Source organism: Hordeum vulgare, chromosome 6H (assembly GCF_904849725.1).
Source record: "Hordeum vulgare subsp. vulgare chromosome 6H, MorexV3_pseudomolecules_assembly, whole genome shotgun sequence".
Taxonomy (NCBI): domain Eukaryota; kingdom Viridiplantae; phylum Streptophyta; class Magnoliopsida; order Poales; family Poaceae; genus Hordeum; species Hordeum vulgare.
The window spans coordinates 103,176,551-103,195,252 of NC_058523.1; positions in this window are offsets into that span (position 1 = coordinate 103,176,551).

Genomic DNA, 18,702 nt, shown 5'->3' on the forward strand with positions numbered 1-18,702 from the left:
GCCTTACATTATCGAGGAAGAGTATCGTTCCGGTGCCATCAAGATCAACAATGCCAAAGGCACGAATTCGAAGGTGGTAAATGGGCAAAGAATCAAACATTATATCTCAGGTACTCCCATAAATGTTGAAACTAATATTATCAATACCATAACCCCGGAAGAGTACATTAGGGAGACCTATCAGAACGTCTCGGACTCCGAAAAGGAATAGGTACGTGCTACAGTAAGCAAACCGACTCCAAAACGTTTTTCATGGAAATTTTTACCAGATTTGGAATATTAAAAAATTATAATAATTTGAAGTAGTCCGAAGCGTGCACGAGGAGGCGACAAGCCCGGGGGCACGGCCTACCCCCTGGCCACGCCCTGCAGGCTTATGGCCACCCCGTGCACCCTCTAGAGTCCGTTTTCTTGTGGAAGACTCCTTCGCGACTGCAAAAATTCGTTATATAATCTCCCGAAGGTTTTGACCTCTGTATCTCGACAATATCTCTTGTTTTCGTTTTGAGTTATTTCTGCAGTAGATTTAGAGTAAGATGTCGTACCATGATTCCGATGGTTAGAGCTATGTATCACATTATCTTGCCAATCCCAAGCTATACGGGGACGTAGATCCCTATAGGTTGTTCTTGGAGGAGGAACGGAGATATGCAAGTATGCGGAAGAAATCTCGAACGAAGAGGAGATTCCCCTACCTCAACCCGTAGATATGCATATGGAGTTCAAGAAGTCGAGTCTCCCAAATACAAGGAGAAAACCCAAGGTGCTATTTATCCCTTCTCGTTTTCTGCAGGAAAGCAAGGGTGAATTATGTCAAGGAATATTAAGGCTCGAGTTGGAAGTAGACGATCTGAGGGAACACAATTTCATGCTTAAGTGGAAACTCGATAAGCTTTCAACCTTACCAGCAACTCCAACATCACCTCCGAAGGAAGACAACTGAACACATGGGTATGGGCACTTTCCTTGGCTTGTGCCAAGCTTGGGGGAGGTGCCCCGGTATCGTATCACCATGACACCTTTTTTTTGTTTTTTTCTTCGTTCGATCCTTTTAGTTATATCTTGATGTAGTAGAATAAACTTTTAGTGTGATCTAGTTTTGAGTTTCTCTTTTTGTCCCCCCTATGTAAGCAAGTCCGAGAGTTATATAATAAAGAGTAGTTTTGAATTGAGGGCTTTGCTTTCTTGCTATGACCATGAGAAAAAGAAATAGAAAGAAGTATAGAATAAAAGCAATATAGCATATATAACGATCTTATGGGGAGTGATGACTTCACACATAAAAAGTATGTTGATAGAAATTTGTTGTGAGTTCATAAACAAAGCTATTGGTCATTGTTGCAATTAAAAGGAAGTAATAAAGAAAGAGAGGTTCACGTATAAATATATTATCTTAGACATCTTTTGTGATTGTGAGCACTCATTAAAATATTGTATGCTAAAAGGTTGGTGTTGGACAATGAAGACAACATAATGAGTTATGTTTGCTTATTTCGGAATAGAAGTTATATGGTTGTAGATCCTTCAACATGTGTCGCTTGCTTCGACCTCATATTAGCCAAAAGAAACTCCTGCACCAAGTAGAGATACTACTTGTGCATCCAAAAACCTTTAATCCAGTTTGGCCTTGAGTGTCCACCATACCTACCTATGGTTGAGTAAGATCCTTCAAGTAAGTTGTCATCGATGCAAGCAATAAAAATTGCTCCTTAAATATGTGTGGTTTATTAGTGCGAGGAAAATAAACTTTATACGAACTTGTGATATAGAAGAAATAAAAGCGACGAACTGCATAATAAAGTTCTTTATCACAAGGGGAAATATAAAGTGACGTTCTTTTGCATTAAGAGATTGTGCATCCAACTATATAAGCGCATGACAACATCTCCTTCCCTCTATGAAGGGCCTATATGTTACCTTTACTTTCTAGTTTTTACCTTTATGTAAGAGTCATGGTGATCTTCACCATTTCCTTTATTTTGCCTTTATCTTTTGGCAAGCGTCATGTGTTGGGGAATGATCTAGACAAATATATCCACTCGTATGTGGGTGATCATGCGTTATTATTGTTGACATTACCCTTGAGGTAAATAGTTGGGAGGCAAAACTAAAAGCCCCTATCTTTCAGTGTGTCCTATTGAAGCTTTGACCTCATAGGTACCGCGTGAGTGTTAGCAATTATGAAAGACTATAAGATGATTGAGTATGTGGATTTGCTTTACAAGCTCTTATATTGACTCTTTCCTACGTTGCGATAAATTGGAATTGCCTCAATGACTGAAATCATAGTTTGTTAGTTCTCAATAGAGTTCTTGACGCATATTTTGCCTTGTGAATGAATTGTTACTCTAGTATAAGATATTCTGTGTCAATATGTGTTGTTGTTCTAAATATAATCATGATGCCTTCATGCCCATATTTTATTTTATCAACACCTCTATCTCTAAACATGTGGGCATATTTATTGATCTCAGCTTTCGCTTGAGGACACGCGATGTCTAAGCTTTGGGAGTTGGTACGTCCATTTTGCATCATGATTTTATATTAATATTTATTGCATTATGGGCTGTTATTACACATTACGGTACAATACTTATGCCTTTTCTCTCTTATTTTACAAGACTTACATGAAGAGGGAGAATGACGGCTGCTGGAATTCTGGACTGGAAAAGGAGCAAATCTGAGAGACCTATTCTGCACAGCTCCAAAAGCATGAAAAGTTACAGAGAATTGTTTTGGAATATATAAAATAATGGGTGAAAGAAGTACCGGAGGGGACTAATGACCCACAGGCGTATGGGATCGCAACAGTTTTCGAGGGTAGAGTATTCAACCCAAATTTATTGATTCGACACAAGGGGAAGCGAAAGAATATTCTCAAGTATTAGCAGCTGAGTTGTCAATTCAACCACACATGAAAGATTAGTGTGTGCAAGCAAAGTATCAGTACCAAAGTGGTATGATAGCAACGGTGCCAGAAAAGAATCTGTTGACGGCAGACTATTCCTGACTTGTTGTATCAATGGCGCCAGTAAAATCTGGCAGCAGGTAACAACAAAGTAGCAAGTAACAATAGTAGTGACAACAGTAGCAAGGAATAACAGTAGTGAGAACAGCAGCAAGTAATAGCAGAGTAGTAGCAACAGAGCAATAGTGACAACAATGACAGCAGTAGCGGCAAAGTAACGTAGCAAGGACCAGTAGTAAAAGCCTCGTAGGCACTGGATCAGTGATGGATGAGTATGCCGGATGTGATTCATCATGTAACAGCTATAACACGGAGAGATAAGTAACTAGCTCCCGTTCGTCAATATAATGTAGGCATGTATTCCGTATGTAGTCATACGTGCTTAGGGAAAAGAACTTGCATGACATCTATTGTCCATCCCTCCCGTGGATGGGGTCCTAATGGAAACTACGGGATATTAAGGTTCTCCTTTTAATAAAGAACCGGACCAACGCATTAACACTTGGTGAATACATGAAGTCCTCATACTATGGTCATCTCCGGGAGTGGTTTCGGCTATTGTCACTCCGGGGTTGCCGGGTCATAACACATAGTAGGTGACTACAACTTGCAAGATAGGATCTAAAACACACATATATTAGCGACAACATAATAGGTTCAGATCTGAAATCATGGCACTCGGGCCGTAGTGACAAGCATTAAGCATGGCAAAGTAGTAGCAACATCAATCTCGGAACATAGTGGATACTAGGGATCAATCCTCGTCAAAACTAACTCGATTACATGATAGATCTCATCCAACTCATCACTGTCCAGCAAGCCTACGATGAGATTACTCACGAACGGTGAAGAGCATCATGGAATTGGCGATGGAGGAAGGTTGATGATGACGATGGCGACAATTTCCCCTCTCCGGAGCCAGAACGGACTCCAGATCTGCCCTCCAGATGAAGAACAGGAGGTGGCGGTGCCTCCGTATCATAAAACGCGATGAATCCTTCTTCTTGATTTTTTTCCGGGCGAAACGGAATATATAGAGCTGATTTTGGAGGCGATGGAGCTCTGTGGGCTCCACAAGCCTGGTTAGTGCGGCCTGGGGGGGGGGGGGGGGGGTGGCCGCGGCGAGTGAGCTTGTGGCCCACTGGCCCACCTCCTCCGGTGGATCTCTGCACAGGTATTTTTCATTAATTCCAGAAAAATTCTCCTTAAATTTTCAGGACATTTCGAGAACTTCTATTTCTGCACAAAAACAACACCATGGCAATTCTGCTGAAAACAGCGTTAGTCCGGTTTAGTTCCATTCAAATCATGCAAGTTAGAGTCCAAAACAAGGGCAAAATAGTTCGGAAAAGTAGATACGATGGAGGCGTATCAACTCCCCCAAGCTTAAAGCCTTGCTTGTCCTCAAGCAATTTAGTTGACAAACTGAAAGAGACAAAAGAAAAACTTTGACGAACTCTATTTGATCTTGTTGTTGCAACTATGTCTAACTCACAACCAGAATTTTAGCAAGATCACAAGCAAACCACATAAGCAAATGACATCTAGGTCTCACGGTAAACTCATATCAATGGCGTAATCAACTAGCGAGCAAATAATAATAAGTCTCAAACGTCAACACTTCAATCAAAACAATCATGAAGCAGTACGAACAGATGGTATCTCGCTAGCTCTTTCTGAGACCGCAAAACATAAATGCAGAGCACCTTCAAAGACCAAGGGCAGACTAAACATTGTAACTCAAGGCAAAGAAGATCCAGTCACAGTCATACTCAACACAGTTAAAAGCAAAGCATAAAAATGACAGAGGTGCTCTCTAATTGGTGCTTTTATAAGAGGACGATGACTCGACATGAACATAAATAGACAGGCCCTTCGTAGAGGGAAGCATTGATTTGCAGAGGTGCTAGAGCTCAAGCTTTGAAAACAGAGATAATAATTTTGGGTGGCATGCTTTCATTGTCAACGCAATGACTAAGAGTTCTCAACATCTTCCACGCTACACATGCTATAGGCAGTCCCCAAATAGAAAAGTAAAGTTTTGACACCCCCACCACCAATCAATCACACTCCACGGCTAGCCGAATCCTCGGGTACCGTCCATACCAACATCAATCCTGGGGGAGTTTTGTTTGCAATTATCTTTTCGATTTGAGCATGGAACTGGGAATTCCAATTACCGGCCCCTTTCTCGTGAATGATAGTGAATAAACACATATCCAGGATAACACGCCTAGCATGGAAGATACCAATAGCCCCCTGTCACCACATGAGCGGTTCGGGCATGCAAAACAGATTATTTCTTGAAGGTTTAGAGAGTGGCACATGCAAATTTACTTGGAATGGCAGGTAGATACCGCACATAGGTAGGTATCGTGGACTCATATGGAACAACTTTGGGTTTATGGAAGTGGATGCACAAGCAATATTCCCGCTTAGTACAAGTGAAGGCTAGCAAAAGACTGGGAAGCGAACAACTAGAGAGCGACAACAGTCATCAAAATGCATTGAGATTAACTAACATTGAGTGCAAGCATGAGTAGGACATAAATCACCATGAACATGAACATCATAGAGGCTATGTTGATTTTGTTTCAACTACATGCGTGAACATGCGCCAAGTCAAGCCACTTGAATCATTCAAAGGAGGATACCATCCTATCATACTACAACACACTCATCTCAAAATTCATGTGGGCATCCAAGACAAACCATTATAAGCTCCTAGCTAAGTAAGCATGGCATAAGCAACTATGATCTCTAAGTTGTCATTGCAAACATGTTTCTCTCACAACAAAGCTGAATCAGGCATGATGAGCTAGTCATATTTACAAAAACAAAATAGATCGAGTTCATACCAGCTTTTCCAGGCTCAGTCACTTCATCATATATCGTCATTATTGCCTTTCACTTGCACGACCAAACGATGTGAACAATAATAAGCGTGCCCGTGCATTGGACTAAAGCTGGAATCTGTAGGCAAACACAAAGGAGAAGACAAAGTAATATGGCTCTTTGACAGCTAAACAAGTATGAATGCAAGAGCCACTAAACATTGTAACCATGGTCTTCTACCTTGACCCAAAGAAAAAGAAAACTATTTACACGGGAAAGCTCCCAACAAGCAAAAGAAGAAAAATAAAATATTTTTGGTTCTTCTCAAACTAGAAAGACACACAAAAAGAAAACGAGAAAAAGAAAATAAACTAGCATGGATGATACAGTGGCAAAGTGTGAACACCGGCTAACAAAGTGAAAGCATAAGCAAGAATGTAAAGTCGGTGAGAACACGTACTCCCCCAAGCTTAGGCTTTTGGCCTAAGTTGGTCTACTCCCAAGGATGGTCCTCGTGAAACCCAAAATCATAATGGGGGTTATACGGGAGCGTTGTAGCCACTGCCTGAATAGTTGCCTCACGGAGACGAGCAACCTTTGCCTCCCTCTCATACTCCTCTGCCTCTCCTCTGGTTTTGTAATATCTCCGTTTTACCTGAAAGTCAAAGAAGGAAGGAGCAGGAAGGGTAATATGGAAAACACGCTGCCGGTTAAATATCAAACAATATATGAGGGATTCGTCATCCCTCTCAAGGAACTGGTAGCGTGTCAAAGCGACGCGGTCAAGGAAAGCTGTATGGAGCGGGGGATCTCCTTCGCGGATGGGTACTCCAAGAAAATTTGCTATGCGAGCGGCATAGATCCCACCAAAGAAATCCCCTTCATTAGCATTCTTATTCAGCCTCCTTGCTATTATAGCTCCCATGTTGAAACTTTTATCACCCGTTACTGCGCTCTTAAGGATCTAAGGTCGGATGCGTAGAGGTGACAATGCTCAATCTTGCCATTAATGCATCTGCCTATGAAGAGGGCCAAGTAATGCAAGGTAGGAAAATGAATACTCCCCATGGTAGCTTGCGTAATGTCTCTAGTTTCTCCAACAGTAATACCAGAGGAAAAATTCTCTAACCGAAGATTTAGGAGGATCACTGAGGCTACCCCAAATAGGTATTTTGCAAATTCTATTGAAATACTCTAAATCCATGGTATACGATTTGTCATAGAGATCAAATAGTACCGATGTGTCACGTCCAACTGAAAATTTGAATCTACGAACAAAAGAGGCAGTGAGAGCAACATACTGTTCACATTTATCAGATATGAATTCTTCGAGTCCGACGTTGCGAACAAGTGCATCAAACTCATCTTTGAAACCCGCCTCAATCATAAATTCATCAGAAGGCCATTCACATGGTTGTACCTGTGCGTCCCTTGGTTGGTAAGGATCAGGCTCCCGAATCGCAAGACGGGGACCTCTCTTGCTTGAGGAACCACCATGAAAGTTTCTCCTGAACATCTTCCTTTTCTGAAATTTTCAGTGACCCAAAGGAAAAGTGAACAAGGCTCAACTAAACAAGTAGCAACTACTCCCACAAGTGCCTACAGGCCAGATTACGCATCAAAACTACTTGGGACCAGCTAAAATCAGCATGCAAAGCTCAAGAACAAGGTCACCAAGGCAGCAAAAATACGCGGAGTATAAGGCACTAGAGCAAAAACTAATTGGACCAATGGAGGAGTCACTTACCAAGGAGTAATTTCCCCAAAACAGTTCAGAGAATGGTGATTTGAGCAAAGAGATCGAAAATCCCAGCAAGAGGAGCAAGAACATGGGTTTGAGCTGCGAAACGATTTTTTCTGGAGGTTGGAGAACCAGATGAGAGCAAGAATGAGTGGAGGGGGTGCCTGTGGGCCCCACAAGCCTAGGTGGCGCGGCCAGGGGGTGCCCGCGCCATCAGGGCTTGTGGCCCACTAGTGCAGCCCCTAGACAAGCTCTTCGAAAATAATACTTGATTTTCAAGACGTTCGGATAACTTTTATTTTCGGGGTACTTTTCTACCGGATGCTAAAACAGAAAACAGGGAAAACTAAACTAAATCTATCAATTTTCTTCTAAGCAACCGAAGGTGAAAGCTTGGAACAGAGGTTTGTGACTCCTCGATTCATCCATCTCATGGTCATCGAAAGAAATCCATCAGTGAGGTTGATCAAGCCTCTTTGACAAACCTTTTCGAATCGCAAAAGAGAACAGAGAATTTCCGAATAGTCACTAGGTTACCTCAATGGGGATATGTATCTCCCCAACACGCAAATCATACTTCATCTTGACACGAGGTATAGGGCATTCAATGCTCCCAATAAGTATCGATGAAGTTTTTTCGATAGCATTGATGCAATGTACTAGATATTGTTTCTTCAGAAAGTGCACCGTATGCTCATTACTGTTGATATGGAAAGTGACATTGCCTTTGTTGCAATCTATAACAACCCCTGCAGTGTTTAAAAAGGGTCTTCCGAGGATGAATGCCATGGCATCGTCCTCGGGAATATCCAAGATAACAAAGTTTGTCAAGATAGTGACATTGGCAACCACAACAGGCACATCCTCGCAAATGCCGATAGGGAAAGCAGTTGATTTGTCGGCCATTTGCAGAGAGATTTCAGTGGGTGTCAACTTATCCAGCTCAAGTCTATGATAAAGAGAGAGAGGCATAACACTAACACCGGCTCCAAGATCTCATAACGCAGTTCTAACGTAGTTTCCTTTAATGGAGCAAGGTATAGTGGGCACACCGGGATCACCTAGTTTCTCAGGAGTTCCACCCTTGAAGGTATAATTAGCAAGCATGGTGGAAATCTGAACCTCAGGTATCCTCCTCTTATTAGTCACAATATCCTTCATGTACTTAGCATACAGAGACATTTTGAGCATATCTGTCAAACGCATTTGCAAAAAGACAAGTCTGATCATTTCAATGAATCGCTCAGAATCCTCATCATCCTTTTTCTTGGATGGTTTTGGAGGAAAGGGCATGGGTTTCTGAACCCAAGGTTCCCTTTCTTTACCGTGCTTCCTAGCAGTGAAGTCATTCTTATCATATCTTCTATTCTTAGGCTATGGTTTATCAAGATCAACAGGTTCAAACTCCACATCCTTATCATTGCTAGGTTGAGCATCTCTATGAACATCACTATTGATATTATCATTAGGCTCATGTTCATCACCAGATTGTGTCTCAGCATCAGAGGCAGAGACATCGTTTGGACTCTCAAGTGTAGCAGCAACAGGGTTGCTAGCGTGCAAGTTCTTATCATCTTTCTTCTTCTTTCTAGGATGACTAGGTGCATCAGTGCTAACTCCTTGAGAATCTTATTCAATTCTCTTCGGATGACCCTCAGGATACAAAGGTTCCTGGGTCATTCTACCGCCTCTAGTAACGACTCTGACAAAATTGTCATTCAACTCGTTGAGCAAGTCATTCTGAGCTTTAAGTACTTGTTCTACTTGAGTAGTAACCATAGAGTCATGTTTACTCAGAAGCTTAAGATCATTGACATTTCTGTCCACACAAGCACTTAAATGACTAAGCATACGAGCATTCTGTTCCAATTGTCTGCTAACATAATCATTGAAACTTTGTTGTTTGGCAACAAAGTTATCAAATTCATCCAGGCATAGGCTAGCATGTTTATCAAAAGTAATATCACTCTCATCAAACCTACGCAGAGAATTTACTTCTACTACCTGTATCGGGTTATCGAGACCATGGATCTCTTCGATAGGTGGTAGATTTTTGACATCTTCAGATTTAATGCTTTTCTTCGTAGTTGGCTTAGGAGGTGGTTCGGGAATAGTCCAAGCATTCTCATTGCACAAGATGTTATTCAATAGAATCTCAGCTTGTTCTATAGTTCGTTTCCTAAAAACAAAACCGACACAACTATCTAGGTGGTCTTTGGAAGCATCGGTATGTCCATTATAGAAGATATCAAGTATTTCATTCTTCTCAAGAGGGTGATCAGGCAAAGCGTTCAGTAGATGGATGAGCCTCCCCCAAGCTTGTGGGAGACTCTCTTCTTCAGCTTGAGCAAAGTTGTATATTTCCTGCAAGGCAGCTTGCTTCTTATGGACAGGGAAATATTTTTTAGAGAAGTAGTAGACCATATCCTGGGGGCTATGCACACAACCAGGAGCAAGAGAAGTGAACCAAGTCTTAGCATCATCCTTTAGCGAGAAAGGAAACAACTTGAGGATATAGTAGTGGCGTATCTTTTCCTCACTAATGAATAGGGTGGCTATATCGTGCAGTTTGGTAAGATGGGCTACAGCCGTTTCAGATTCATAACCATGAAAAGGATCAGATTCGACCATAGTGATTAACTGAGGGTCGACAGAGAATTCATAATCCTTATCGGTCACAAAGATAGGCGAAGTGGCAAACTTCGGGTCGTATTTCATCCTAGCGTTCAGAGATTTTTCTTTCCACTTGAGCAATAGTTTCTCAACATCATACTATCCTTACACGCAAGAACGTCCTTAGGTATCTCTCCCTCCATAACATAGCGCTCAGGCATAACATGCAATTCAGGTCTAGGAGAGCTAGTTCTATGTAACATCCCAAATTTTGGAATGTTAATATAATTATTAGATTGTTGTTTGTTTGCTTGAGTGATTGAAACTTGAGTGAAATTTGAAACTTTTCAAAACTTTTGAATGAGAGGGAATAAAATGACTTTCCCCTTCTCCGATGAATTCAAATTCAATCAATTAAAAAGCAATGAGAGAAGATGACATGACTTCTTCAACTATAAAGAATTTGAATGGAGTTTGCATTTGAATTCTTTCAAATTTCTGCTTTTGCATTTCTATTTTTATTCCCCGAGAAATACCCCGAAAACAATTCTTCCAAGCAAGAAAGAGCGGAGGAAAATGACCCTCCCAAATCAGGGGTATTTTTGAAAATCTTTGGGCCAAGAAAAACCAAGTTTATGGAGAAAAATAATTGCAAAAAGAAAATAAAGCCTTAGGGGTTTTTCTGAAAAAAGCATTTTAAAAAAGTTTTTATTTTGGTTTTGGAAAAATGATAAACAATTAGGAAATATTTTTCTGATCATTTTGGTACATAATACCCTATATTTATTATTTTATTTTGTTTCCTTTTAATTCTTTTAGTTTTTAAAAGGAATGTCGCACCGGCACTTAATAGCCGAGCCGGCCCACCCCACTCATCCGGGATCTCGGATCCCCTTCCCTACGGTCAACCGACCGAGCCACCTCCCGCCCCCCTCGCTGCCAGTGGGCCCCGCCCGTCCGACCCCCGCCCCGCACCGGTCACCCCCTCCCCTGCGCTCCCTCTCCTTCCTTCCCCGCGCCCGACAGCCCCGACCTCGCCGGAGATGCCGCCCCTCGCCCGATCTCCTTCCCTATGGCACCACCCCCCTCCCCATATAAAACCCGACCGCCCCGAGCCCTCCTCGCCCCGTTCCCCACCCTCGCCGCCGCCCTGCCCCACCCTCGCTGCCTGCCTGAGCTCGCCGGAGCCGAAGCTCCCGGCCACCCTACTGCTCGCCCCGCCGCCTCCCTTGCCTCTCCGCCGCCACAAACCGACGGAGGAGGACCGCCGCCGTCTTCCCGACCCCTCAGGTCTCGCCGGAGACCACCGAGGCCCCTCCCCATCGCCAGGTCTGCCTCGGCCTCGCCGGCGACCTCGCCGGAGCACCACCAGCTCACTGTGAGCCCCGAACCTTCCCTTAGCCGTCCGATTGGAGTTCAACGGTGTAGATTAGAACGCAATAACCCTTCGGTTTTTAGAGAAAAACCGAAACGGTTTTTCTTGACTTAAGATTTAGCCAGGGACTTTTATTTATATTACGGCCGTTCGCTAGTTAGCCTCAGCAGCTCACACCCCCGAGCCAACCACAACGCGCCACGTGGACCCCCTGTTCACAAATTAGATTCTTTCTATTTTCAGTTTTAATTCCAAAACAAAGAAAGTTCGAATATTGTTTTGATCATAACTTTTGACCTAGAGATCCAATGAGGTTGATTCGTTTTCCAATAGATCACAATTTTTCTGTAGTTTTCAAAAACATATAATTTGTCTATGTTTGAAATTTTCAAGTTTGAATTAGATCAGATTTAGTTTAAACCTTGTTTTGCTTATTCTGGGAGTTTAAAAATAGCTTTTAATTTAATTATTTTTGCTACTGATCACTAGTGATCTTATTTATCTGTGGTAATAATTTAAGAATTGTTTGAGTATTTTAGCTCATTGTTTCTTGTGAAAAAATTTCTGTTTCACCTCTTTTAGGATTGTGACTATATTTCTTTCTTTAGTTGTTTTTAAATTATTTTTCTTTTATATTTCAGAAATATTATGTTTTGTTTCTGTTAGTTAATAGTAGGTTTGCAACAAGTTTTGATTTTATTTTTATATGTTATCATGAAATCAATTCTAGTTCTCTAATAACTTGCAATTGGTTTCTCCACTGTTTCAAATCCCGTTTGGAAATACTTTCAAATAGTTTTGTGAAAAATACTTTATTTCATATTAGTTAAATTTATATCTTAGTTCCCTGTTATTTAAGTATTTTATTTTCTGTGAGACAAAAACTATTTAGTGTTTGATGTAGTAGAAGACTCCCTAGTCTTATTTGAAGTTTCCTTCGGATTCTTATTCACTCTCTCTTTTGTTTTGATTGCTAGAATGATTGCTAGTATGAGTGCTTATGTGAATGATATCTTTGTTATATAGATTTCATCGGAGAGTGACGAGTAGACTATCAAGTTATTTCTTGAGAAATTCTTCTTCGTCAACATCACCAGGCAAGTCATTTGATCATGTATCACCTATGTTTTATGCATCGCAGTTCTACCATCCTATGCCCAATTGCATGCTGATTAGGTACTTAGAAATTATGGTTACATATTGTAGTATCATGTGGTAGGCACCCAACAACCCCGTTACTTGGCCCGGGACGACAAATTTCATATTACTATGCTTGAGTAGACGGGATTCTGGTTGAGAGTTTACCACGAGTGATGCGAGAATAATTTAATAACCAAGACCGGTTAAGTCAAGACTTTTCAAGACCTCGTGATGCAATGCAACTCTGGGTGAAGGACGGTTGATCGGCTCCCAGGAGAAACCAGTGGATGACCCAGGATGCTGGAGACGGCCATGACATCTTGCGGAAAGCTTCACCCAGGCTCAAAGAGACGGACGGATATTTTCAAGACCCAAGGCTTACCTGCACAGCCACAAGTCATTATGGCTCTGGCTTGGTTGGACAACGCGGCGACTCTGGACAGGCGGTGCTAGCAGATGTAGAAGAACGGTAGGATTGGATGGGCACCGACAGGGATTCAGAGGGACTCGTTGAAAGACCATGTTTTGATCATCCGGTCTTCAAACACCCTGAAGTGCGAGGACATACATAGAGGCGATCAAATCTTGTGGGGAACGTGTGCAAAACTCTGCAGAGTACTCAAACCTAATCGATTAGCCGTGTCCACGGTCATGGACAACTTGAACCAAAGGAACTGAAGTTATCTGGAATTCTCAACACCATTTATATATTTGATGTGGGTAATACTGATAACATGGGTATGAGAACTGGTTGGCGGAACCATCTCATTAAGAACCAACAACGTAGTAATATTTTGCTTTTAGCCCCTCTTGTTGTAGGAGAAAATTTGCTTTACGCTAAAACTTACAACACCACCTCCCATATATGCATATAGTATAGATGATATTTTACCCCCTCTCATATGTGACTTGCCGGCATATTCAATATGCTGACCTACACGGCTACAACGTCTTATGTTGCAGATATTTTCCTCGACGAGTAAGAGTACGATTCAGGGTTACGATCCGCACTCAACCTGCCGTTGGTGTTATTTGGGACTCCACTCCCTTGACTGCTTCCGCCGAGATATTTAAGGTATATATCAGTTTTACGCTATTTCCATGTGATTGCACTTGATATATACATTGATGTACTGTGTGTGCCAGCATACTGATCCAGGGATGGCACAGATACACAGAGGCTTGACTCGTTTAGAGTCGGGTCGCTACATTCTAGCACACAAAATAGCAGGTTCTACTTCAAAAGTATCAGCAGTTTCAGAAGTATCATCACATCTAGCAGCAACTCTAGCAATTTGTGCATCAAGGAATGCACCTAGTGGCAAAGCAGTATCAAGCATAGCATCATCAGGCAAAGTAGTATCAAGCATGGCATCATCATAAGCATCATGGGCAGCAGAAGTAGCATCATTAAGCACAGGCAACATATCAAGATTTCTAGCAGGAGGCGATGTCGCAAACTTACTCAAAACTGAAGCTGAATCAAGTGCAGAGCTAGATGGCAGTTCCTTACCTGTCCTCGTAGTGGAAGGCAAGATTTCAGTTCTTGGATCTTCCGGATTCCTCACAGTGACTAGCAGACATCAATCCCAAGTGACTCAGAGAATATAGTTGTGCCTCCCCAGCAACGGCGCCAGAAAATAGCCTTGATGACCCACATGCGTATGGGGTCGCAGCAGTTTTTGAGGGTAGAGTATTCAACCCAAATTTATTGATTCGACACGAGGGGAAGCAAAAGAATATTCTCAAGTATTAGCAGCTGAGTTGTCAATTCAACCACACCTGAAAGATTAGTGTCTGCAAGCAAAGTATCAGTAGCAAAGTGGTATGATAGCAACAATGCCAGAAAAGAATCTGTTGACGGTAGAATATTCCTGACTTATTGTATCAATGGCGCCAGTAATATCTTGCAGTAGGTAACCGCAAAGTAGCAAGTAACAACAGTAGTGATAGCTGTAGCAAGGAACATCAGTAGTGACAGCTGCAGGAAGTAACAACAGAGTAGTAGCAACAGAGCAACAATGACATCAATGACAGCAGTAGCGGCAAAGTAACATAGCAAGGACCAGTAGTAAAAGACTCGTTGGAATTGGATCGGTGATGGATGAGTATGCCGGATGTGATTCATCATGTAACAACTAAAACACGGAGAGATAAGTAACTAGCTCCCGTTCGTCAATCTAATGTAGGCATGTATTCCGTATGTAGTCATACGTGCTTAGGGAAAAGAACTTGCATGACATCTATTGTCCATCCCTCCCGTGGCAGTGGGTCCTAATGGAAACTACGGGATGTTAAGGTTCTCCTTTTAATAAAGAACCGGACCAACGCATTAACACTTGGTGAATACATGAACTCCTCATACTATGGTCATCTCCGGGAGTGGTTCCGGCTATTGTCGCTCTGGTGTTGTCGGGTCATAACACATAGTAGGTGACTACAACTTGCAAGATAGGATCTAAAACACACATATATTGGCGACAACATAATAGCTTCAGATCTGAAATCATGGCACTCGGGCCCTAGTGACAAGCATTAAGCATGGCAAAGTAGTAGCAACATCAATCTCAGAACATAGTGGATACTAGGGATCAATCCCCGTCAAAACTAACACGATTACATGATAGATCTCATCCAACTCATCACCGTACAACAAGCCTACAATGAGCTTACTCACGAATGGTGAAGAGAATCATGGAATTGGCGATGGAGGAAGGTTGATGATGACGATGGCGACGATTTCCCCTCTCCGGAGCCCAGAACGGACTCCAGATCTGCCCTCCAGATGAAGAAGAGGAGGTGGCGGCGCCTCCGTATCGTAAAACGCGATGAATCCTTCTTCTTGATTTTTTTCCGGGTGAAACGGAATATATAGAGCTGAGTTTGGAGGCGGTGGAGCTCTGTGGGCTCCACAAGCCTAGTTGGTGCGGCCTGGGGGGGTGGCCGCGGCTAGTGTGCTTGTGGCCCACTGTCCCACCTCCTCCGGTGGATCTTTGCGCAAGTATTTTTCATTAATTCCAGAAAAATTCTCTGTAAATTTTTAGGACATTCCGAGAACTTTTATTTTTGCACAAAAATAACACCATGGAAATTCTGCTGAAAACAGCGTTAGTCCGGGTTAGTTCCATTCAAATCATGCAAGTTAGAGTCAAACAAGGGCAAAAGAGTTCGGAAAAGTAGATACGAGGGAGACGTATCACGGACCCACCAAGTGGCCACAAAGCTAGGGGGCACGGCCTACCCCCCTGGCCGCGCCCTGCGGGCTTGTGGGCCCCCTGGCAGGCCTCTGGTGACCATCTTCTCCTATATAAAGGGTTTTGACCTAGAAAAAATCATACCAGACCTTTTGGGATGCGACGTCTCCGTCTCGAGGCAGAACTTCGACAAAACCAATCTAGAGCTCCGACGGAGCTATTCCGTCGGGGAAACTTCCCTCCCGGACGGGGAAATCAAAGCTATCGTCATCACCAACGGTCCTCTCATCGAGAGGGGGTCAATATCCATCAACATCTTCATCGGCACCATCTCCTCTCCAAACCCTTGTTTATCTCTTGTATCCGATCTTTGTCTCAAAACCTCAGATTGGTACATGTGGGTTGCTAGTAGTATTGATTACTCCTTGTAGTTGATGCTAGTTGGTTTATTTGGTGGAAGATTATATGTTCAGATCCTTAATGATTATTAATACTCCTCTAATCATGAATATGAATATTCTTTGTGAGTAGTTATGTTTGTTCCTAAGGGCATGGGATAAGTCTTGTTATAAGTAATCATGTGAATTTGGTATTCGTTCGATATTTTGATAAATTATATGTTGTCCCTCCTCTAGTGGTGTCATGTGAACGTCGACTACATGACACTTCATCATTATTTGGGCCAAGAGGAAGGCATTGGGAAGTAATAAGTAGATGATGGGTTGCTAGAGTTACAAAAGCTTAAACCCTAGTTTATGTGTTGCTTCATAAGGGGCTGATTTGGATACATATGTTTAATGCTATGGTTAGATTTATCTTAATTCCTATTTTGTAGTTGCGGATGCTTGCGAGAGAGTTTAATCATAAGTGGGAGGTTTTTCGAAGTAAGGGCAGCACCCAAGCGTCGGTCCACCCACATATCAAATTATCAAAGTAACGAACGCGAATCATATGAGCATGATGAAAACTAGCTTGACATAAATTCCCATGTGTCCTCAGGAGCGCTTTTCTTTATATAAGAGTTTGTCCAGGCTTGTCCTTTGCTACAAAAAGGATTGGGCCAGCATGCTGCACCTTAGTTACAATTGTTACTTGCTACCCGTTACAAATTACCTTATCCCAAAACTATCGGTCACCGATAATTTGAGTGCTTGCACAGAATACCTTACTGAAAATCGCTTGTCAATTCCTTCTGCTCCTCGTTGGGTTTGACACTCTTACTTATCGAAAGGACTACGATAGATCCCCTACACTTGTAGCTCATCAGGAGGTAATTCAGTTTGTTTGTGATCACAAGCATCCACTAGTCAACAAGCCATGATTGCACAAATATTTGAGGTCTCATCGAGGCATACCTTCGAAAGAAGCTGAATTTTTAGGGTAATGTAGAACCCATCATAGTTAATGATCTCAGGTTTAGGATTTTAGAAAAATAAAAAAGAAAAAAGTTTGTTTGTTTGTTTATTTTTTGTTGCCAAGTTCTACAAAAATGATGTGCAACTTGAATTGTTGATTTGTGCAACAAAATAAACTTTATGGTGCAAAGAACAAAAAGTAAAGTACCAACTCTGCCATAATAGATACTCACAAAGTTACTAAGAATTTAGTTTTGGTGAGTGGAATTTGGTGTAACTCGTAGCTGGTACGCCTGCCCCAGGAATTCGCCTAACCCAATAAATAATTACAGTGTAGAAGTTGTTCATTGTTTTGGTGCAATTGAATGTCCTCTTCCTATTGTAGTCAATGAATGGATATTTGCTGAACACCAGGTCGGATTACCATCCTCACTCGTCGTGGAATGGGTGGTGCTGATGTGCTAGTTTATGAACCATCTGCGCCAACTTCAGCAACATGTGTGCGCAACTCTGGTGACGTGCTGCCATCCAATGGATAAGGTTTCCCCTTACCTGCGTCAACCATGGTGTTAGGGCATATTTCTCCATATGCGGTTTTGGTAATTGATGACAATCCCTATGGACTAATGGTTGCCTTAAGTTATATTCAAAGGATTGTCCATAGGCACTTCTTGAAGTCCATCTGTTGGTTTCAAGGAGTTTACGTGATGACCAAGGTGGTATTGAAGGCTTTATCCAAAGACTGGTCATAAAGACACAAGGTTGATCAAGACTATGTCAAAGAGTAAATCAAGTTGATCAACTCACAAAGCGTACAGGATGTACCGAGAGGGATCAAGCGATCCATGGTATGGTAGGAATTGTACATTACGCTTGTGTGCACTAACCCATGGTCTTCGTGAGAGTTCTATGTGGGGTTAGGTGTGTTTTCATGGGCTTGCGTCAAGAGCAAGATCTCATTCAACCCATGAAGGATGACATCAAGTAGTGATCGTCATCAAGATTTCCGTGTGCAAGTTCAAGTGGAGCATCACGAAGGTATCATGCTTGAAGCTTGCCATCCATTGTGTTGGCAATGGACTTGTGAAGATGTGCTGAAGAGTGGCTCACCCATAGTGAGTATGGGGGAGCAATCAACTAGTATTCATCAAGCCAACACAATCAATAAAGCTGGTCCATCTTGAGGAAGTCGAGATCGTCATCATCTAGCTCAAGTGGACTATGTGCAAGGTATAGGTTTGTCTTTGATAGGTTTTCTATTTTAGGATAGATTCTCGTACTATCAAGGGGGGATCTCAAGTGAGTAGCTTGATCATATCGTTCATTGAAAGCTCAAACCTTTTGCATCCCTGCATCATCTTTCTTGGTTCTTGTTAGGTGGTTCTCTTTGTGAGTATTTGATCTTATGGTCATCTTTATGACAAGCTCGAGTTGATCGAAAACGGAGTCCATGTGCATCTTCTATGATGTTTTCAACGTTG